The 23183-nt window shown below is 38.2% G+C and overlaps 3 non-coding genes across 3 annotated transcripts; 1 reads left to right on the top strand and 2 right to left on the bottom strand.

Annotated features, from left to right (window-relative positions):
* Positions 1 to 2145: 2145 nt before the first annotated feature.
* TRNAS-GCU lies at positions 2146 to 2227 on the bottom strand. Its single transcript has one exon. It is a non-coding gene; the product is annotated as a tRNA-Ser (tRNA).
* Positions 2228 to 15624: 13397 nt separating this feature from the next.
* TRNAA-AGC lies at positions 15625 to 15696 on the top strand. The gene has a single exon. It is a non-coding gene; the product is annotated as a tRNA-Ala (tRNA).
* A 3367-nt stretch (positions 15697 to 19063) lies between these two features.
* Positions 19064 to 19135, bottom strand: TRNAA-UGC. Its single transcript has one exon. It is a non-coding gene; the product is annotated as a tRNA-Ala (tRNA).
* Positions 19136 to 23183: the final 4048 nt, after the last annotated feature.

Below are 23183 nucleotides of genomic sequence, written 5' to 3'. Positions count from 1 at the left end.
TTATAATATAATATATTTTATTATAATAAAAACAGTATAGTACTGACTTAAAGACAAACACATTGACAAGAACAGGATAGAAATCCCAGAAATAAACCTACACATTTAGGGTCAAGTGTTTTTTGACAAAGTTGCCAAGAACACACATTAGGGAAAGATTAGGCTCTTCAATAAACAATGTTGAAAAAACTGATTTTCCACATGCAGAAGAATGAAATTAGGTCCTTATCTTTTACCACATAAAAAAATCAACTCAAAGTGGATTAAAGACTCAAGTATAAGCCCCCAAACTGTAAAAATATGTTCCAGGAGAAAACATAGGGGAAGAGCTCCATGACATTGGCCTAGGCTATAGTTCTTTGGATATGACCCCAACAGACAGGTAACAAAAGCAAAAATAGACAAATGAGATTTCATGAAATTAAAAAGTTTCTGTACAACAAAGGAGATAATTAACAAAGGGGAGAGAGAATCCAAAAACATGGAAAAATATACTTGTAAATCCTATATTTAATAAAAGACTAATATGCAAAATATATAACTAATTCAAGCAACTCAATAGCAAGCAAACAACGCAGTTAAAAAAACCAAAGAACAACAACAATGACAACAACAACAAAAACAGGCAAAGGACTTGAATAGACATTTCTCAAAAGAAGGCATACAAATGTTACATGAAAAAATGTTCAGCATCACTAAGCATTAAGGAAATGAAAAATCACAACTCACACCTAAATGAGTTTTAGCAAAATGATGAAAGATAACAAGTGTTGGTAAGAATGCACAGAAAGCCAATTATCCTTGTTGGTCAAATTGTGAAATATTACAGATATTATGGAAAAATTTCTCATAAAACTACCATAAGATCCAGCAACCCCACGTCTAGATAGATGCCCAAAGGAATTGAAATCAATATGTCAAAGGGATATCTATACTTCCATATCAATGTAGCATTATTCACAATAGCCAAGAGGTGAAAGCGACTTAAATGTCTGTGGATAGATATGTGGATATAGAAAATGTAATATATGTGCATAGTAGAATATTATTCAGCCCTAAAAAAGAAGGAAATTCCATCATTTGTCACAATGTCAATGAATCTAGAAGACATTATGCTAGGTAAAAATAAGCCAGGCAAAGAAAAACAAATACCTCATGCTCTCACTTTTATGTGGAATATTAAAAAGCTTAACTCACAGAGGCAGGAGTAAAATGACTGTTACTAGAGGATGGGGGTTAAGGGTAGGGGAGGGAAAGGAGAGTTATTGGTCAAAGCTACAAAGTTTCAGATAAACATGAGGGATCCCTTTTGATATCTATTGTACAGCAGGGTGACTACAGTCAATAATAAACAATAAAATAAAATGAAACAATAAAAAAATCTGTCCAAGATATGAGAGGTGTGCCCGGTAAGACTGAAGGTAGGAACAATTTTCCTGGGCTGGAAATATACAGAAACAAAGAGAATTCTGGATGGTTGGATGTAACATACAGACACTTCAGCCAGGTACAAGACTTAAGATCAACATAAGAAATATCTGGATACTTTATTCAATCATATATTCCGGAACACACTTCCTGAGATCATAATGCAATAGATCAAGATTGAGGCCTAGAATTTTTCATCCATAACAAACACTTTGGGTCGTTCTCATGAAACAGCCCAGAGACTACACTTCAAATATTGCTTCCAATATCAGCTCCTTGCCCTCCCCCCGCCAAAAATTAAAGAACATAAATAATTTGTTGCACATATTTATGTGGATGATTTCCTCATTTACTTTAAGTTTGTTAGGAAACATTTTTCTTTGGCCCTCAATTAAATATTTAATTGCTTCTTCAAAAAGCTGGAGACTTGGTAGAGAATATAAAAATATTTCCTGCCCTCAAGAAGGTTGCCATCTGGAGGGAAAATTAAACGATCCAACTGGTTAATTTAATTTACAAGTCTGTTCACTGTTACTGAAGATGAATGGTTCCCAGGATGTGAGAGACTGCTTACACTGAGAACTGAGCTATCAAAGGTCGCTGAAGATACATTTAGTAATTTATTCAGTTTGGTGGTGAATAAGGAATTAATCTACCAAAGACAAACACTGACTAAGAGGCAGTTTGATTTAGAAGATTAAAGAAAACCCCAGAAGTCGACGAGGGTGGGACTCGAACCCACGCGTGCAGAGCACAATGGATTAGCAGTCCATCGCCTTAACCACTCGGCCACCTCGTCACACATGTGGCAAGACACGATTGCTTTCCTTTTCCCTCTGGTTCGTTCTGTAATAATACTGTTTCTAATTGTTCTTTTTCTGTCTTCATCCCTATACAATCTTCACAACCACACTCAGAATCGAGTACTTTTAGGTACATTTCACAGCAACCACAAAACTGATAAAGGACGCTTAGAGTTGTTCAGTTACTTAGCACATCAAACGAACAGGTAAAAACCGAGATGCCTGGGTATTAAATACGTAGATTGTTACTGAACACAGGAGTAAATTAACATGGGATTTCAACCCAGTGAGCCACACGGTGCTCTCCCAGAGACTAGGCTCCCTAGGCAGCTGAATTCTGCCTTCGAGGATCTGACTTCCCTGCCTAGTAATGAGCACTTTTCTATGAGGTACCGGTAAACTACCGCAACAGCAATAAACCCCCAAACCCTCACCTCCGCTCAGTGATTCCATTATACGTATTTGCTGCTGAAATATGCCTGACAGCTAGAGGGCGCTTTCATTTTTTTCTTGTTTCTTCGCCGGGGCTTGAAATTTATCAGTCTGTAACACGCAGCAATGGGTAAAAACAGTGGTTAGAAAAAAAGTAGAAAAGTGCTGGTGCCCCGGTGTGACCGTTCAGGTTCTAGAATGGATTGCCAGGGTACCTGGGCAGGGCGGTTATGGGAGAAAGGCTGATTGGGCTTGGGTGGGGGGGAGAATGTCGGGGGAAGAGGGGTGGGCTCTGTCTCACCGTGTGACCTGGGACGTGCCACTTCAGCTCCATCTGCAAGCCCTCTCACCCTCCCACAATCTTTATCTGTTCAGAGGAAGCTGAATTGACAACCTCAAATTAATCCATCATCCGCTCACTAGGATTTGTCTGATTTTCTACCCGTATTTAGTGGCGAATTTTGGAGAGAATTCTTCTTGCCCAGATGTTGTTTTGTTGCTTTTTCCTTCGTATGATATCTCTACTTCTGTTTTTAGCAGGAAGAACCCTCTTCTCTCCCGCTCATGTTCTTTTATTTAATTTCATATACTCATCGTCAGCGTAATACAATTACCCACCTACAGTCCCTGGGTTAGAGGGCTAAGTATTTATTTATTTAGTGACTCAATTCATCATATTTATTTCTTTGAACGAGGTTAGTTGTTACTATTTCCCCCAAGCCTTGAGTTAGGACTCCATTCTGCTGTTCAAATCACTTACGCTTTTTCTTTTTTTTTTTCTTTTTTGTCTCTCTTTTAGGGTTTCAAGGAATCTTATTTTTTACCAGTGACTTCAATTGTATTTCTCAATACAGACTTTGAAGGACAAATTTCCCCTGCCAGACTAACAAAGATTTTATTTAGACTTTTTTTCTCTCCAATTAGGGGATAGGAACAATTTTTCTTAATTCATTATATTACACCCAGTCCATATAGCATGTAGTAGGCACACAATAACTATAAATGAATTTTAAAAATTGTAATAAAAGAACCAGCAAAAATCAAAGAATGAAGGTACCCAGAGAGACAATTTTTTTTAAAACAGGGTCTCACTCTGTTGCCCAGTCTGGAGTGTACTGGCAAAATCTTAGCTTGCAGCAGCCCCAGCTAACTTTTTTTTTTTTTTAGTGGCGAGGAAAGAGAAGTGGAACCTGTTTTCTTATTTTGCCCAGGTGGGTCTCAAACTTCTAGTCCTGGGAAATCCTCTCACCTTGGCCTCTAAAATGCTGGAATTATATGCATAACACACTGTGCCCTGCTGTTTAAATTTCTTGAGCTAGTAAGTAACACCTATAGAGTTGCTGTTGAGATAAAATGAATATATAAAGAGCTTTTAAGATGCCTGCCACTTAATAGTCACTATTTAAATGTCATTCATTACCATTATCATCATCATCCACAAGAAAGGAAAACGAAGCAGGAAAAAGTTATATACACCAAAGTTAATGTACAAGTAATCCATAAAAGTAGACAATCCAATGGCTAATACAATGTATCAGAAAGAAGCTATACTTCATTAATATTTAAAGACATGGTAATTAAAATAACATATAATTCTCTTCCTTTATTATATTGACAAATATTTATAAGATTGGTAATAAGTGTAAATAAGATTGTTGGGAAGCACATGTTTTGAAACATTGTTATGGCATGTAAATGTAAAACACTGTTATTAGTACATAGAGCTTAATTTTATAAGTTCTACTTAAAAAGGTTTATAATCTTGGCTTGGCACCCATAGCTCAATGAGTAGGGTGCCAGCCACACACACCGAGGCTTCCGGGTTCGAGCTGGCCTGGGACTGCTAAACAACAATGACAACTCCAACCAAAAAAATAGCTGGGTGTTGTGGTAGGCACCTATAGTCCCAGGTACTCGGGAGGTGGAGGCAAGAGAATTGCTTAAGCCCAAGAGTTTGAGGTTGCTGTGAGCTGTGATGCCACATCACTCTTCCCAGGGCAACATAGTGACACTCTGTCTCAAAAAAAAGGGTCTATAGTCTTTATTTTCCTTCCTAAAATCCAACTAGTAAGCAAACTGAAAAGCAAATTGGAGCATAGAATGTGCAGTCTTGGTATTAAATATATATGTAGGTAGACTGAAACAGTTTTAGATAAGATCAGTGAGGTCCATTTAGCCTCAGTCTCAATTTTATTATGGCACAAATTTAGACTCTTCTCAGTACCTCCAAAAAACATTATATATAAAATTATTATATATTTATTTGGTGTTAAGAGAGTTCACTTTAAATATAATTATTTGAAATGTATTCCAATTTTTATAATTTTATTTTGCTATTTGTTTCTTTATGTTTGATATGTCAGAAGCCTCAAAAATAGAAGTGCTATCTGCCCTCTGCAACTCTGGAAAAGCCCTAAGTGTTATTGACATTAAAAATATCTGCAAATATATATATGTACATATATATATATATATAAACAAGCATCAAAAGTTGATATCTCTAGGGCTGAAATTTTAGGCTCTTGCACTTTCTATATCATTTTTGTAGGGGTTTTCCCCTTTAATCTCAAATTTGCTTATTGTATAAATAAAAAAAATTAAAATAGGAATTTCAGTTTCAGGACTGCCATATAAAGAACCTGAAAGTCACAACTCCCATTCTTATAATAAGAATAAAGCCATGGAATACTATGCAGCCATTAAGAAGGATGGAGACTTTACATCCATCATGTTCACATGGATGGAGCTGGAGAATGTTCTTCTGAGCAGAGTATCACAAGAATGGAGGAAAAAGTATCCAATGTACACACCCCTATTATGAAACTAATCTATACCTTTTATATGAAAGTTATAACCAAATAGCCTAAGAATATGGGGAGGGGGGAGGGATAAGGGAGGGGGGAATGGGTGGAGGGAGGGGGTTTGGGGGGATCACTTCTGAGGTTTATCTTATAGGGGTACAAGTGAATCTTTCTAAGAGTAGAATGTGAACGTTTTAAAACAATAACTGAGAAAATGACATGAAGGCTGTGTTGACCAGTTTGATGGAAGTAGTTCAGATTGCATGTGAAAACCCCACACTGTACCCCAGAAGTGCATTAATGTACATAGTTACCGTTCAATAAAAAAAAAAGAAAAAAAGAATAAAGCTAAAACTCTTCTTACATTTATCAGAGAACTGAAGATCATAGGGCTAACTGCTACTTCCAAAACAGTAAAGACAAATAGAGAGAATCACAATTCATCAGCAGCAGAATCTCAGAAGCAGAAGTTAGCAGCTGAAAATCAATGAAACCAAAATACGCTGTGTTAAAAAAACAATCAATACAATTGATAAAACCCTAGTCAAGTTAACCAAAGAGAAAAGGGAGTGTAGGAGAGAGAAGACACAAATGTGATGGTCCCTCTTTCAGAAATGAGATCACATGGACATTAAAAGAATAATAAATGAGTATTATGAGCAACTCTTTCTCCACAAATCTGATAACTTTGATGAAACGGATCTATTATATTAAAAATTACACAAGAAGAAACTGACAGTTTGAACTGGCTTATATTTATTAAATAAATAAATCGATAAGGCACTAATTAATTCTTCAAGACATTTAAAGAAGAAATAATACAAACTCTCTACAATCTCTTCTAGTAAATAAAAGCTAAGGAAACACTTCCCAAATCATTCTAATAGGCCATTGTACCCAAACCTACTACTCAAACCAGACAACAATACAAGAAAACTACAAATATCTCTTATGAACATAAATGCAACCCCCCGACAAAATATTAGAAATTAGATCTAATAATGTTTAAAAAGAATGACATGTCATAACCAAGTGGGATTTATTTCACTTATTCAAGGCTGGTTCAACATTGAAAAGCAATTAATGTAATTCATCACGTCAACGAGATAAAGAAAAATCATAGAACCATAATTAATACATTCGTGACAAAGCATTTAACAAAATCCAACACCCAGTCATAATAAAAACTCTCTGCAAACTAGCAGTACTGGGGAACTTCCACAATTTAATTTTTTTTTTTTTTGGAGACAGAGTCTCACTATGTCACCCTTGGTACAGTACTCACGGCAACCTGAAACTCTCAGGCTTAAGCGATTCTCCTGCCTCAGCCCCCCAAGTAGTTGGGACTACAGGTGCCCACCACAATGCCCAGCTATTTTTTTTTGTTATTGTTGTTGCAGTTGTCATTGTTTAGTAGGCCCAGTCTGGGTTTGAACCTGCCAAACTTAGTGTTATGTGGTTTGTGACCTAACCACTGTACTAAGGGCACGGAGCCACAACTTAATTTTTTTTTAATCTACAAAAAAGCTATAGCTAACATTATACTTAATGGTGAGAAACCAGATCCTTTCCCCAAACATGAGAAACAAGGCAAGATGTCCAATTATCTATGTTAAAATTTTTAAGGAATTTGGCATGGATGCAGAGAGAAGGAAACACTTCTACACTGCTGATGGGAATGCAAGCTGATATGACCTTTTTGGAAAAAAGTTTGGAGAATACTCAAGGATCTAAAAGTAGACCTACCATTTGCTCCTGCAATTCCTCTACAAGATATATACCCAGATGATCAAAAATCATTTTACAACAAAGACATTTGCAGCAGAATGTTTACGGCAGCCCAATTCATAATTGCCAAGACATGGAAACAGCCCAAGTTCCCACTGACCCATGAATGGATTAATAAAGTGTGGTATATGTACACCACGGACTACTATGCAGTCATAAAAAGATGGAGACTTCACATCTTTTATGTTTACCTGGATGGAGCTGGAACAAATTCTTCTTAGTAAAGTATCTCAAGAGTAGAAAAGAAAGTATCCAGTGTACTCAATACTACTATGAAATCAATATATAATCACTTACACATTCATATGAATGGTAAAACATAACTATAGTCCAGAAAGTAGAAGGTAAAGGGAGAGAGAGGGGAGAGAAGGGGTATTGTGGGAGGTGGGAGGGTATTTGGGGGGACCTCACCTAATGTGCATAATGCAATGATACATTTCAAAACTATTAAGAAAAGAGTATAATTGTCTTAGCACAACAAATAAGTAAGTGAGGTGATAGATGTATTAATTAGTTCAATGTAAGCATTTCACATCATATACCAAATCAGCCCACTGAACCCCATAAATGCATCAATGGACACAGTTATGATTTAATAAAAGATATATAAAAAATGAAAAAAATTTAACGAATTGACAACATAAATTTCTGGGACAAGGTTGCAGAACACAAGATTGATATACAAAAGTAATTCTATTTCAATATATTAGAAATAAACATTTAGGATTTGAAATTAAGAAGATAACATTATCTATATTAGCATGGAAGGAAGAAAGGAACAAATGAATGGAACAGAGGGAGGGAAAGTGAAAGGGAGAGAGAAGGAAAGAAGGGGGAAAATTTTTTTAAATAGAAAAAGAATACTTAGATAAATATCTTCTAACCAGATATGTACAAGATCTATGTGAGGAAAGCTACAAAACTCTGATTAAAGTGATCAAATATAATCTAATTAAATGGAAGGATACTTTATGTTCATGGATAGGAAAATTTAGTATTGTCAAGATATCAATTCTTCATTTGATCTCTAGATTCAGCATAATTCCAACCAAAACTCCAATGGGATACTTTATGGACACCAACAAAGAAACTATATATGAACAGGCAAAAGACCCAAAATAGCCAAAACACTGCAAAAGAAGAGTAATGTTGAAGGACCACTATTACCTGACTTCAGAGTTACAATAATCAAGCTAGTGTGGTGCTGTCAAGTGAATATAAAAATAGATCAATGGAAAGAAAAGCATTCCCAGAAACAGAAGTAAACAAAAGAACAAAGGCAATTCAATGGAAAAGGTTATTATTATTATTAAGAAATTTTAATGGAACAATGGAACATCCATTCACATGCAAAAAAATTACACACTGATTTTATATCTTTTATAAAAATTAACTCAAAAATGAATCATAGACCTAAATGTAAATTGCAAAACTATACAAATTCTAGCATATAAGAGAAAATCCAGATGATATTGGCATTGGAAATTAAATTTTAAATGCAATACCAAAAGCACAATCTTTGAAAAAAATCAATTAAGTTGAATTTTATTAAAATTTAAAACTAAAAAAAAAACCTAAAAAATAAATAAAATTAGGGCAGCACCTGTGGCTCAAAGGAGTAGGGTGCCAGTCCCATATGCTGGAGGTGTCAGGTTCAAACCCAGCCCTGGCCAAAAACTGCAAAATAAAATAAATAAATAAATAAATAAAATTAAAAATTTTTCCTCTGTGAAATACATTGTGAAGAGAATGAAAGAAAAAGCCACACAGGGAGAAAATATTTTCAAAATGCATACCTGATAGAAGACTGTTTTCCAAAATAAACAAAGAACTCTTAAAAACTCAAGAATAAGAAAACAGATAACAATTAGGTTTATGAATAAATGTTTGACATCTTATGTCACTAGAAAATGAAAAATTAAGACAACAATAAGATGCCACTACATACATAGAATGGCCAAAATCCAATACACGGACAACACCAAAAGGTGATGAGACTGTAGAACAACAGAAACTCTCATTATTTGTTGGTGGGAATTGCAAAATGGTAAAATCACTTTGGAAAATAGTTTAGTAGTTTCTTATAAAACTTAACATGCTATTACCATGCAATCCAGCTCTTTAGTATTTAACCAAATGAGCTGAAAATTTGTATCCACCTCAAAACTAAAATAGCAGTTTTATTCATAGTTGCTAAAACTTGGAAACAACCAAGGTGTCCTTCAGGAGGCATGATGGGAATAGTGTCAGCTCCTCACCCCTGACCTGCAGGCTCTGGAGTTCACGTGGGGAGAAGAGATGGGGAACTCTCCTCTTTTCCTCTCCTCTCCTGGGGAATCCCTTATTCCACCCCTGTCCCTGTGGGGAGTCGCCCCCTGAAGAGCCAGATGGCAGGGGCTGGATCATGGGGTCATTGTGGGAATGGAGCAGAAAGCAACTGGGGCAGGATGCTCCAGATGAGTTGAAGAAAAAAGATGTCCTGCAGTAGGTGAACGGACAAATAAACTGTGCTACATACAGACAATGGAATATTGTTTAGTGCTAAAAAGAAATAAGCTACAGGTTTAGAGCAATCTCTGTCAAAATACTAACTCATTTTTTTATAAAATTAGAAAAAAAATCTAGTTTATTGTTTGTTTGTTTTTTGTTTTTTGAGACAGAGCCTCATTCTGTCATCCAGGGTAGAGTGCCCTGGCATCAGCCTCACTCCCAGCAACCTCTAACTCCTGCGCTCCAGCAATCCTCCTGCCTCAGCAATCCTAAGCAACTGGAACTACAAGTACCTACCACAATGCCTGGATGAATTTTTCTGTTTTTAGTAGAGATGAAGTCTAACTCTGATCTCAAGGGATCCTCCTGGCTTGGCCTCCCAGAGTGCTGGAACTACAGGCATGAGCTAGAACAAAACAATCCTAAAATTCTTTTGGAACTGACCAAATAGCCAAAGCAATCCAAAGCAAAAAGAACAAAGCTGGAGGCATCAAAATACCCAATTTCAAATTTTACTACAAGGCTACAGAACACAAACCAGCATGGTACTACATGCTGACATAAAAACAGACACATAGATAAACAAACAAGCAAACAAAAAAAAACAGAATAGAGAACCCCGAAATAAACCCATGCTATATCCATATCCAAACTATCTTTTTTTTTTTTTTGAGACAGAGCCTCAAGCTGTCGCCCTGGGGAGAGTACCGTGGTGTCACAGCTCACAGCAACCTCCAACTCCTGGGCTCAAGTGGTCTCCTGCCTCCACCTTCCAAGTAGCTGGGATTACAGGCGTCCACTACAACGCCTGGCTATTTTTTGGTTGCAGCCAACATTGTTGTTTGGCTGGCCTGGGGTGGACTCAAACCCGCCAGCTCAGGTGTATGTGGCTGGAGCCTTAGCCGTTTGAGCCACAGGTGCCGAGCCCATCCAAACTATCTTTGACAAAGTCACAAGAGTATACACTGGGGAAAAGACACCCTTTTCAATAAATGGTTCTGGGAAAATTGGATTGCCATATGTATAAGAAAGAAACAGGATCCCAATCTTTCACCATATATAAAAATCAGCTTAAGATGGATTAAAGACTTAAATGTAAGACCTAAAACTATAGGAATAGTGGAAGAAAACCTAGTGAACACTCTTCTGGACATTGGTCTAGGGGAAAATTCATGACTAAGACCTCAAAAGCACAGGCCATAAAAACAAACATAGGCAAACTGGGACTTAATTAAATTCAAAAGCATCTGGACAGCAAAAGAAATCAACAGAGTGACAGACAATCTGCAGAATGAGAGAAAATGTTTACAAATTATACAGCTGACAGGGAATTAATATCCAGAATTTACAAGGAAGTCCAACAACTCAACAACAACAACAACAATAACAACAGTCTCATTAAATAGTGGGCACAGCACAGAAATGGATATTTTTCAAAAGAAGACATACAAATGACTAACAAGAATATAAAAAATGCCCAACATCACTAACTGTCAAAGAAATGCAAATTAAAATCACCTTGCACCAGTCAGCATGGCTAATATTAAAAAGACGAAAACAAAACAAAACAAAACAAAAAAAGATGTTAGAGAGGATGCAAAGAAAAAGGAACTCATATATTGTTGGTGGGAATGTAACTTAGTACAACCTTGGTGGAAAACAATATGGTTTCTCATAAAATAAAAATAGAACTACCATTTGATCCAGCAATCTCAGTACTGGGTTATTTATTCGAAAAAAAGAAATTCATTATGTCTAAAAGATACCTGCATTCATATGTTTATCACAGCAGTACTCAAAACAGCAAAATCATGGAATCAACCTAAGTGTCCATTAATAGATGAGAAGATAAAGAAAATGTAGTATATATGTATAATGGAATACAATTCAGTCATAAACAAAGAATGAAATCATGTCCTTTTTGCAGCAGCCTGGATGAATTGGAGGTCATTATCTTAAGTAAAACAAATCAGACACCAAAAGACAAATACCCGCTGTTCTCACTTATAAGTGGAAGCTAAGTAAGGGGCACACCTGGACATAAAGTGTGAAATGATAGACACTGGATACTCAGAGGAGTGAGGTAGGTACAGGAGTGTATGATGAGAAATTACTTCATGAATACAACGTAAATTATTCTGTTGAAGGATACACTAAAAGCCCTGATTTCATCACTGTGCAATATATCCATCTGACAAAATTATACTTGTGCCCAATAAATTAATGAAAATAAAATGATGATAATGATAGTGATATCCAATCTCTGTCCTTGAGGTAGGCAATGCTGTAAAAGACAAAAAAAGACTGTAGAAATGTTCCATATTAAAGAAAAAAAAAAAAGACATGCCAACTAAAAGCAATGCCTTACCTGACACTACATTCTGAGAAAAAATATCAGGTCAGTTGGTCAACTTGGAATGCAGACTATAGATTAAATGCACCCATTGTATCAATGCTAAATTTACTGAAGTTCATAATGACACTGTGTCCAAAAGTACCTAAGTAAACGGATATGAGGTATGCAACTTACAGGAAAGGGAACAAGCAAATGACAAAGCTTTAAATGTGAGTAAAGGTATATGGATATTTTGTATTATTTTTTCCAATTTTTTAGTAAGTTTGAAATTGAGAAAGAAAGATAGCACTGAAGATGCCTGAGAAGTCAACAGGTATGAGTCGGGTCAGCTCTGATTTTAAAATAGGGGAAGCTTCCCACCCCCACCACCAAAAATAAATAAATAAATTCAAGAAACCAATAATTCATTGTTCCCTATGGATTGGTAGCCAAGGAACAGAAGCCAGACCTGCTTTACCTGTTCACCTTTTATTCACATATCGCCTCTATCTCCCCCATCCCCTATCCCCACCAGCTCTGCTTAGCGGGTTTTTATAGGGATGTAAATGCAGCTCTGGGACGTAGATCTGGGTATCTTCCTAATGCCTCTTATACCTGGTCAGTGTTTCCAGTTTGTCCTTGTAATTGATTCATGACATCTTGACCTTGCAGGAACATTTCCTGCCATCACAAGGAAAGGTTCAATGGACGTTCTTGGCATCTAGAAATAGACGATTTGAAGGGTTTTGTTCCCAAAAAAGTGGTGTTAGGCTTGGAGACTGCACTGCTGTGATAGAGCCCCACCCCCCAAGACCAAGGTCTTAGCTCCAGTCAGGGGTACCTTGCTACCAGCTTTGGCCTCCTGGGGCCCTAGGATTGTTTTTGTTTTTTTCAGGTTAATTTGAGGGTACAACCAACCAAGTCACAATATTTGAGTATGTTAGGTAGAGTCCCTCTTGTAGTGATGCCCTGTACCCAAAAGGTGTGCCATACATCCTATATACTGTGCCCATTCAATGGAAGCATCCCAAACCCCCTTCCTACCCCTCCTCCCAATTCAAATTAAAATGAGTTTTTCTCCTATGTGGGCATGAATTACCCAGTCTACTGGCTTCATATTAGTATTGAGTATCGGATATTTGCTTTTTTATTATTGTGATACTTTACTGAGAAGAAAATTCTTCAATTCCACCCAGGTTAATACAAAAGATATGAAGTCATCATCTTTTTACAGCTAAATAGTATTCCACAGTATACATATAACACAGCTTGTTAATCCATTCCTGAGTTGATGGGCATTTAGGTTGCTTCCACATCTTGGTGATCTTGGTGATTGTAAATTGACCTGCAGTAAACAATCTAGTGTAAATGTCCTTATGATAAAATGATTTTTTTCTTCTGGGTAGCTGCCTAGTAGTGGGATTGTGGGGTCAAATGGGAGCTCTAACTTGAGTTCTTTGAAGATTCTCATACTTCTTTCCAAAGAGGCTGCATTAGTTTGGAGTCCCACCAGCAGTGTAAAAGTGTTACCCTCTCTCTACTTCTGCACCAGCATCTGCAACTTTGGGACTTCGTGATGTGGGCTATTCTCACTGGAGTTGAGTGATATCTCAGGGTGGTTTTGATTTCCATTTCTCTGATGATTAGGGATGATGAGCATTTTTTCATATGTTTGTTAGCCATTCATCTGTCTTCCTCAGAGAAGTTTCTGTTCATGTCTCTTGCTCATTGATAGAAGGGATTGTTTGCTCTTTTTTTTTTTATTAATTTGAGTTCTCTATATAGCCTAGTTATCAAGTCTTTGTCAGATTCATAATATGCAAATATCTTTTCCCATTCTGAAGGTTGTCTATTTTCTTTGATTGTTGTGTCTTTAGCTGTGCAAAAGCTTTTCAGTTTAATTAAGTCCATTTATTTATTTTAATACTAAGTAGGTTATGTTCCAGCTCCATCCATATAAACATAAAAGAGGTAAAGTCTCCATCTTTTTTAAGGCTGTATAATATTCCATGGTAACATATACCACAATTTATTAATCCATTCATGGGTCGATGGGGTGTTTATTTTGATAAAATTCAGCATCCTTTTCTAAAAAAAAGAGTTTAAGAACATAGGGATAGATGGCACATATCTCAAACTGGTTAAAGCCATCTACGGAGACCTACAGCTCATATCATAGTGAATGGAGTAAAACTGAAAGCTTTTCCACTTAGAACTGGAACCAGACAAAGATATCCTCTTTCGCCACTACTATTTGACATAGTGCTGGAAGTTCTAGTCAAAGCAATCAGGGAAGAGAAGGAAATACAGGGCATCCAAATGGGGGCAGAAGAGGTTAAACTTTAGCTCTTTGCCAGTCATATGGTCTTATACTTAGAAAACCCTAGAGACTCAACTACAAGACTTCTGGAGGTGATTAGGAGGAATACAGAGTATAAAATCTTAGGGTATAAAATCAATGTCCACAAATCAGTAGCCTTTGTATATTCCAGTGACAGCCAACTTGAGAAACTAATCAGAGACACAATTCCCTTCACAGTAGCTTCAAAGAAAATGAAATATCTAGGAATATACCTAACAAAAGAGGTGAAGGACCTCTACAAAGAGAATTATGAAACTCTAAGAAAAGAAATAGCAGAAGACATTAACTAATGGAAGAGCATACCATGCTTATGGCTGTGAAGAATCAACCTTGTTAAAAAATGTCTATACTTCCCAAAGCAATCTACAAATTCAGCGCAATCCCCATTAAAATACCAAGATCATACTTTGAAAATTTGGAAAAAATAGTTCTTCATTTCATATGGAACCAGAAAAAAGCTCTGTATAGCCAAAGCAATCCTTAGTAATAAAAACAAAGCCAGAGGCATCACCCTATCAGACTTCAGGCTAAATTACAAGTCCACAGTGATCAAAACAGCTTGGTATTGGCAGAAAATAGAGATATAGACATTTGGAACCCAATAGGAAACTGAGAAATGAAACCAATTTCTTATAGCCATCTGATCTTTGATAAATCATTAAAAAATATCTTCTGAGGAAAAGAATCCCTATTCAATAAATGGTGCTGGGAGAACTGGATAATAACATGTAAAAGACAAACTGGACCTGCTCCTTTCACCACTTAAAAAAAAATTGATTCAAGATGGATAAAAGATTTAAATCTAAGGTATGAAACAATAAAAATCCTAGAAGAAAGTGTGGGAAAAACTGTTGAAGATGTCAGCCTGGGGAAAGATTTTCTGAAGCAGACTTCCTTGGCAATTGCAACAACAAAAATAAACAGCCCCTACAGTTTTAAAGAACAGGAGATGAAGGCTAGAAATAGCAAAAGTCTACAGATTGTCTCCTATCAGTCTCTTCCCTTGGCAATTTCGTTTTGTTACTTTTTTCTGACACTGTTTATGCAGGATTCAGCAAAATTCAGCAGTTTCACAAATTTGGGAATTTATATTCCTGATTCCCTTGCAAGTTACCAAATCTTTAGGAGGGACAGACAGAATAGTTATAAATTATGTAGAATATACAAAGCAAGGTTCTCTCACTTGGGGGTGTAGCTCAGTGGTAGAGCGCATGCTTAGCATGCATGAGGTCCTGGGTTCAATCCCCAGCACCTCCACAAGTTTTGGGGGCGCAGTTGTGACCAAGACATTTCCCTGCTTCACTTCTATTGAACCACCGTGTGCTTTGCACTACAGAATAACAGGAAAAAGATCAAAATAATAGATCCTCAGTTTAATTCACTTCTACCTCCCTCTCTCCTATCTTCCTTTCATCTTTCCTTTCTCTCTTCTCTGTTCTTCCTTTCTCTTTCTCTCCTTCATTCTTTTCCCTTTCTTTTCTTCTTTCTCTTTCTCTTTCCCTTTCTCTTCTCTGTCTTCTTTCAAAATTCTGGAGTTCTTGAAACAAGAAATATCCTGGAGGTATAATAGCAGGCAAATATTTTACTGATTTCTTTCTCCTGAACTCCCAACTACACCCCATACTTTACATTTTCTTGAACCACCAGATATAGAAACAGTGCCTCCCCACACCCCATTATTACTGTGGGATGATATGCACATAAAGGGCAATGCTGTCTGTCTTAATGTGTGATGCCTCCCAAGCCTGTACTGAATAGTGCAGAAGAAAATATTTGCAAACCATATATCTGATAAGGGGTTAGTGCCCCAAATATAGAATAAACTCCTACAACTCAATAACAAACAAACAAAACCCCTGATTAACCCAATTAAACAATGGGCAAAGGACTTGAACAGACATTTCTCTAAAAGAGACATATGAATGGTTAAAAAGTACATAAGAAGATGCTCAACATCATTAATTATCATGGAAATACAAATCAAAACTACAATGAAGCCAGATGACATGGCTCACACCTATAATCCCAGCCCTTGGTTGGCAGAAGCAGGAAGATTGCTTGAGTCTAGGAATTTGAGACCAGACTGGGCAACATAGTGACACTCAATATCTACAGGGAAAAATTAAAATTAGCCTCTGGTGGTGATACATGCCTACTTGAAAGGCGGAGGCTTGAGCCTAGAAATTCAAGTTTACAGTGAGCTATGATTTTGTGACAGCCTGAGCATGAAAGTGCAACCTTGTGTTAAAAAATAAAAATTACAAAAACAGAAATCTAATTTTGCTTTAGCCAAATTTATCTGTCACTTTTTTTTGACCTTAGGGAACGTACTTTTTAGACACTTGCATGCCAGCAGATAATAATAATAATGAAAATTATGATGATGGTAAAAATTATGATGATGGCAGTTAATGTACTGCATGTTTGATAAGGAAGAAAAGATGAGATTATTATTTCTTATTACTTTTTTATTATTATTTCTTGTTAAAATTATGCATTTTTCCTATTAAAGCTGGATAATTATTAGCAATTATTATGAAGAAATAGAATCAAAATATCAATATTAAAAACATAACAGCTGGGTGTGGTGGCATGCACCTGTGATCACACCTATTTGGAAGGATGAGGTAAGAAGATAGCTTGAGCCCAAGCTGGGTGGCATAGCAAGACCCTTGTCACTAAAATAAAAATATATAAAAAACAAAATAACAACTACTTTGCCTACTGATAGGGCAAGCAGAGTGGAGTGAATAAGTTTATGAATTCAGCTACCTCTCACAGGAGAAACTTTTTTCCTTTTCGTAACAGTTCCCCTAACTGAAGAAAGCCTATTCTAACCTATATTGTGAATCCATCCTATTTTGGCTTATGTTTATGTACTATGGTATATATTATTTAAAAGCAATTGGGTTCAAAGGAAAACCAGGTAGAAGAGAACTTAGAGTAATGACTTCATCATGTCAAAGATAATGGTGTTACTGCAAGACAAATGACCAAGTGGGATACACACTCCCAAATTCATTATTCTCATCTACCCTCCTCCATTTACCACCAAAGGGTCAATGGAGCCAGAGCTGCCAGCATTGGAAGCAACATGGCTTTCTTTCAGCATCTGTACTTCTTTTTCAGAATAAGATAAAGAAAAATAGTACTGACTTAGTTATTTCATGTTTAAATTACTTGGAAATGTTCAACGTTTACAGGTCACAGAACACAAGAACAATCATAAGCATATGTGGTCAGTGTGGTATCAGTCTTCAATTTGTTGAGTTCTCATTTCTTTGGTCAATAGCTGGTACACCACAGCAAAGGTGATGTATTAAAAAGAAAATGATAGGACAATAACTGAAATAGAGGAATTTCTTTGCTGGAACAAAAAGGGAGGAAATGTTTATCACGTGATATTAAAATATTAGCCCTTAATGTAGAGCTTGTAGAGTAAAAAGATGTTGGGGACTATTACAAAAGCATAAATTAAATTCACCACTCAAAAACGAGGTCCTTACAAAGATCGAAAGTCTATCCAGTATCAGTATTTGTCCTACTGAGCCAACTAGCACACAGAATGGCACGTCAATAAAAAACTAAATAAACATCAATATATTTGTATTTAACTGCTTATGCATTTTGATCTACTTTCAAAACTGCTAAGGAGAGAAAGACAAAAGCTTTGTTTTGTTTACATAATTCAGGCAACATTTCACCCATTAAAGAGGCAAATGGGAAGCTGAAACGCTGGAAATCAAATCTGGGTCCTCCAAACTTCACTCCAGTACTGAACAACATGCCCATCATAAGGATGACTGACTGTTCTGATTGTTGACACAGATGGCATCATTATGTAGCTCCTTGTAGAATAATGGTACCAGGAAGTGGGAAAGAAGATAAATGGAAAGGAAAGACCAGCACAGCAAAAGAATTGAAACAAGTCGCGATGAACTGGTACAATGAGCAGTTAGAATTTTTCTCCTTTGGGTCCATTGTGGTGATAGCAAGGGTAGACCTAGGAACCTCATGCATACAGATTGTAAGCTCTACTAATTATAATCTTGCAACTATCTCTGGTCCTTCTCCAATCTTTGGTCAAAAAAAAAAAAAAAAAGGTTTAACATGGTTTGCATAGCTTTTTAAGATTGTGTCAATAATTCAGGTCTTGTTGTTGAGAGGAAAAAGTTCCCCTTTAGATCATTCAAATATCCTTTAAATTCAGTTCAATCAGACCAAGTCTCATTCAACAAGCATTATGCAAACCTACATACTAGGCCGTATACATGACAATCAAAAAAGCATATTGGTAAAGACAAGGGTAACCGGAACAACAGGAAAGACATCTTAAAGTAAATATCTCAAAATTTCCTGATATAAAGGTCAAAACTAGCACTAAGGAGGAAGAATGACTGAAATAGGAAAAGAGATTCTACCTTCTAAGATTAGAACCATCATTTGAGAGGACAGAATTCTCCACAGAATTACATTTCTGGTTACACATCATCTACCATTTGTCACAACAGTAAACCCGATTTTGCTAACATGTAATCTTTGATACTAAAATGTTTGGCAACGTTTACGCAGTCTTCTGTAATTAAGCACGCCTAAATTTTAATAAGCTAAACTTGCAACAAGCTGGAGATGCCGGGGATTGAACCCGGGGCCTCATACATGCAAAGCATGCGCTCTACCACTGAGCTACATCCCCACGTTAGCTATTTTTGTCTTTATCTTAAGTACTGACCAATACAGTTCTCCCTTAATATGATAGCTATATAATCCCATCGAGTTTCTCAATCTGTATTTATAAAAACATAATTAGGTCGATTTGACAAATTCTTATTGAGTAATACCACCCATAGCTGCCTTGTACTTTCCCTTAATGTCATTTAGTACAGAGTATACACGTAAATCTACCTTAAGGTTTTTTTCTCCTCTAGTAAGGGAGCTTCAAAGGCTGTGACTAATTTTTTTGTCAACAAGCCCTTAATATAGAGCTTGTAGCAGTCATTCAAAGAACGGTGAAAAATAAATTACAGATGATCTCTATTCCAGATATATTTCACAGTACAGAGAATCTTCTAATGAAGTGTGAGAGGGAAGTGGGAAGGATTCGACAATATAGAGGGTGCCAAAAAATGTATACACATTTTAAGAAAGGAAAAAAAGTTATGAAAATTGTTATACTCAATATGTACCGATAACAAAAGATGAAACAAGTCGTGTTTGACTTCTGCAATTACAAGAAATACTCAAAGTATATACATAATATAATACATAGATAACATCTCTTATAATGTGCATAATTTTTTGGCACCCCCGGTATATAAACGGATTTTAATATAGTATAGCGATTGCTTTGCGAAGATAAGCATATGTCACTGCAGCATTCAACGGAAAGAATACCACATTCTCGATCAGATATCGAAGGCTAAGTGTTAACCTTGAAGACCAATTTAGGTTTGGGCTTGGATTTCGGCAAAAGTTCTAGGCGTCAGAGAAGCATCCTTGCCCTAGATAAACACCCGGTAGCAATTTGTTCTGGCTCATAGAAGGGACTCGTTGACTAGCAGGTCTAAAGCAGCAGCTGCGGGCCTGAAATACATTAGCTGTTTTTACCCAATTTACATTTGGCAGAGATCTACAGAAAAATCAGATTCAGTTCGGCACTAGATGGGACTGCTCTGGTCTCCCGGAGACATTGTGATACGGCTGGTGTGGTTTAATAATTCCGCTAGAGTCAGAGTCGGTAGATAGGTAAAGCCAATACCAATATTTCGTCGCTGACCGCGGAGCTCCAGGAACACTTGTTCCAAGTGCGCTGGTTGGAGGAGACTGCTGAGCATTTTCTGGAACGGTTCACTGTCCCAGCTGTCGACCTCTGTCCTTTTACCCTTCAGCAACAATTGCTCTTGCTCCCAGCTCTCCGGGGTTACATTTCTGCGGTCAGACCGCGGTTTCAGCAGCCTTATATATTCCTCGCAGCCAAGCCTGGCCTTTGCCTGAGGATTCAGCTTCGGATGGTCAGGTGACCCGGGTTATCCTCCCAGCGTTTGGGGCCGCGTCACATTTCTAACGTGTGTCCCACCCTGCCTTTCATTTCGGCTCTCTTTCCAGCCTTGGCAAGTGTGAGGGGCAAGAATACTCCTCGCTCTCCATCCTGCCCTTTCCTTGGTGATGCTGACAGTTTTCCTCCCTGTGGAGGCTCCTTCTCTATGGTTGGAACAAGCCTTGCTCCGTGGCCAGTCTGGATGCCCCTGCGGCCTCTAGAGCATTAGCAATCTCCCAGGAAACGCCTGAGCACAGCGATGGGTGCCCTGCCCCTTCCCAACACCTCAAGCCACAGTCTTGTTGAGAAGAGGAAAGGAAAGTAGAAAAGCAACAGGAAAAAAGGCAAAAGCTAAAGTGAAACGTTTGGAACCGAGTGAGAGAGGCACACAAGTAAATATAAATCTCGAAAAATAAGCAAAGCAAGCGAATGGTTTTATCCTCCAGCAAAGGTAACACGTCTAAAAAAATCCAACAGATAAAAACTAAGCAATGAAAAACTGCTCCACATTATATGTCATCAGGGAAATACAAATTAAAGCGACAACTATGAGATACCATACACACCTATTAGAATGGCTGAAATCCAGAACATTGGCAGCACCAAATGCTGTGTCAAGCAGCAGAAACACTCATTAATTGCTGATGGAAACACAAAATGGTGCAAACACATTTTAGGAAATGGGAAACATCTCGCTAATGCATTCCCATGGTCTTCTGGATTCTTAACATAGGTTTTCTTAACATATATTCTTAACATAGGTTACCTTAGACGTGTTACCAAAAGCCTCCTGGATGTGAGCAAGAGCTGGTACGCAGAACTTACTTATGTGGGGAAAAACTTCAGCCACCCTACTTTACTGTCTAGTGTTCCAGAGAGGCGGGGCTGGGCGCCCTTCCTTCTCACCCCACGGCGTAGCTCTCTGGAGTCTCCAGCTCTTGCCGCGCGTCTCTCCAAGTCAGAGCTCACCTTCCCTCCACCCACTGTACGCCTCTCCCTGAAGCCACCAAGTGTTTTTGGTGCAGACCGCGATGGGTTTAAGGAAGCTCTGTGTGCCCTGGCTCCGACTTGCCACCCGCTGGCGTTGGCCGCAGGACGCACTGACATCCCGAGAGCCCATATACACCACTTGGATGTGGTGGTCTATAGATCCGAGTGGTCTAATATGGGCTCTCAGGATGTCAATCCCAGTCTACCGAGTATCACTGAGTGCAGTGGAGTGAAAACTGCCCCGCACTTCGGTTTCTTTGATTCTCTGGCTGCTTATAAGTCGCCCGTACCAGCTGTCGCGCTCCGCACCCACCATCCCCAAGCTAAGGTTCAGATAGGTGAACTCTACTGCCTCCTCCACCCTCCCACCTCTCACCCTGCGTCCTCCGCCTCGTCTACTACCTCCTCCACCGCCTCCTGCACCCTCCCACCTCCCAGCTCCGTCCTCCGGCTCCTCCACTACCTCCTCGGCTACTTCCTCCACCCTCCCACCTCCCAGTTCCTCCGCCGCCGCCTCTTGCCCTCGGAGCCCTCCTCGTTGTCCCAGGCAGCGGCTAGACCACAGCTGCTCCTTCCTCTTGAACCAAATTCCATTCTCCACCCTTCTGTCAGAGCAGAAAAGGTGTCTCAGAAACCCCAAGAGAAGAGGAATGCCCTGAGCTGGGAGACCCTGCGCTTCGCGGCCCTTGTCAAATGACAGGAAGCGGTGCTGTGAATGCGGGCTATGCCTCGGAGACTGTAGTCTGTCTTCCAGGGGAGCCACCACTTCCCTTCCTGTTTCTCTTCTGCCTCGGTACTCGCTTCCCCGGGCGGGTACTTGGAACGTGTCGCCTGGCAACGCAATCCGCGCGGGGTCTCTCCGCGGTGCGTGCTCTAAGTCGTTGCTTGGCTCGGGTGTTGAATGTTGAACTGAGTTAAATCGAGTTGAATGTTCCCGGGGCTTCTTTAGTTCTTTTGGTGACGCTCCTCTGAATCGGGGCCAACTGTCAGCCACGTGTGTCTCCTCCCCTTTTCCTGGCGAGGGTCCTTTCTTTTTTTATCCTCTGGGGCTCGTCTCAAAGATGGAACCTGCACAACTAAGGATACCTGGCAAAGGCAATGAAAATGTGAATGGTTCCTGGGATGTCTTGCCCCTTTTCTGCTCAGACCCCTGTATTAATTCTCGAGCTAAAATCAGATGAGAGTGTGGATGGGGATTTGAGAGGTTTTGTTTTCTTTTTATCCCAGAAGAAACAAACTTGACAGGTGTAAACCTATGTTAAGAATCCAGAAGACCATGGGAATGCATTAGCGAGATGTTTCCCATTTCCTAAAATGTGTTTGCACCATTTTGTGTTTCCATCAGCAATTAATGAGTGTTTCTGCTGCTTGACACAGCATTTGGTGCTGCCAATGTTCTGGATTTCAGCCATTCTAATAGGTGTGTATGGTATCTCATAGTTGTCGCTTTAATTTGTATTTCCCTGATGACATATAATGTGGAGCAGTTTTTCATTGCTTAGTTTTTATCTGTTGGATTTTTTTTTCAGTCTTCGTCCTCTTTGCTTTTCAGATTTGGAAGTTTCTATTGACATATCCTCAAGTTTAAAGATTCTTTTCTCAGTCTGTCCAGTCTACCAGTAAGCCTATCAATAGCACACTTAAGTTCTGCTTTAGTGCTTTTGGTATCTAGCTTTTCTTTTTGGTTCTTTCTTAGAATTTCTTTCTCTTTGTTTAC

The sequence above is a fragment of the Otolemur garnettii genome, unplaced genomic scaffold (assembly GCF_000181295.1).
Source record: "Otolemur garnettii isolate 467f Iridium unplaced genomic scaffold, OtoGar3 scaffold00223, whole genome shotgun sequence".
NCBI classification, from domain to species: domain Eukaryota; kingdom Metazoa; phylum Chordata; class Mammalia; order Primates; family Galagidae; genus Otolemur; species Otolemur garnettii.
This window is presented reverse-complemented; position numbering and strand designations above follow the sequence as displayed.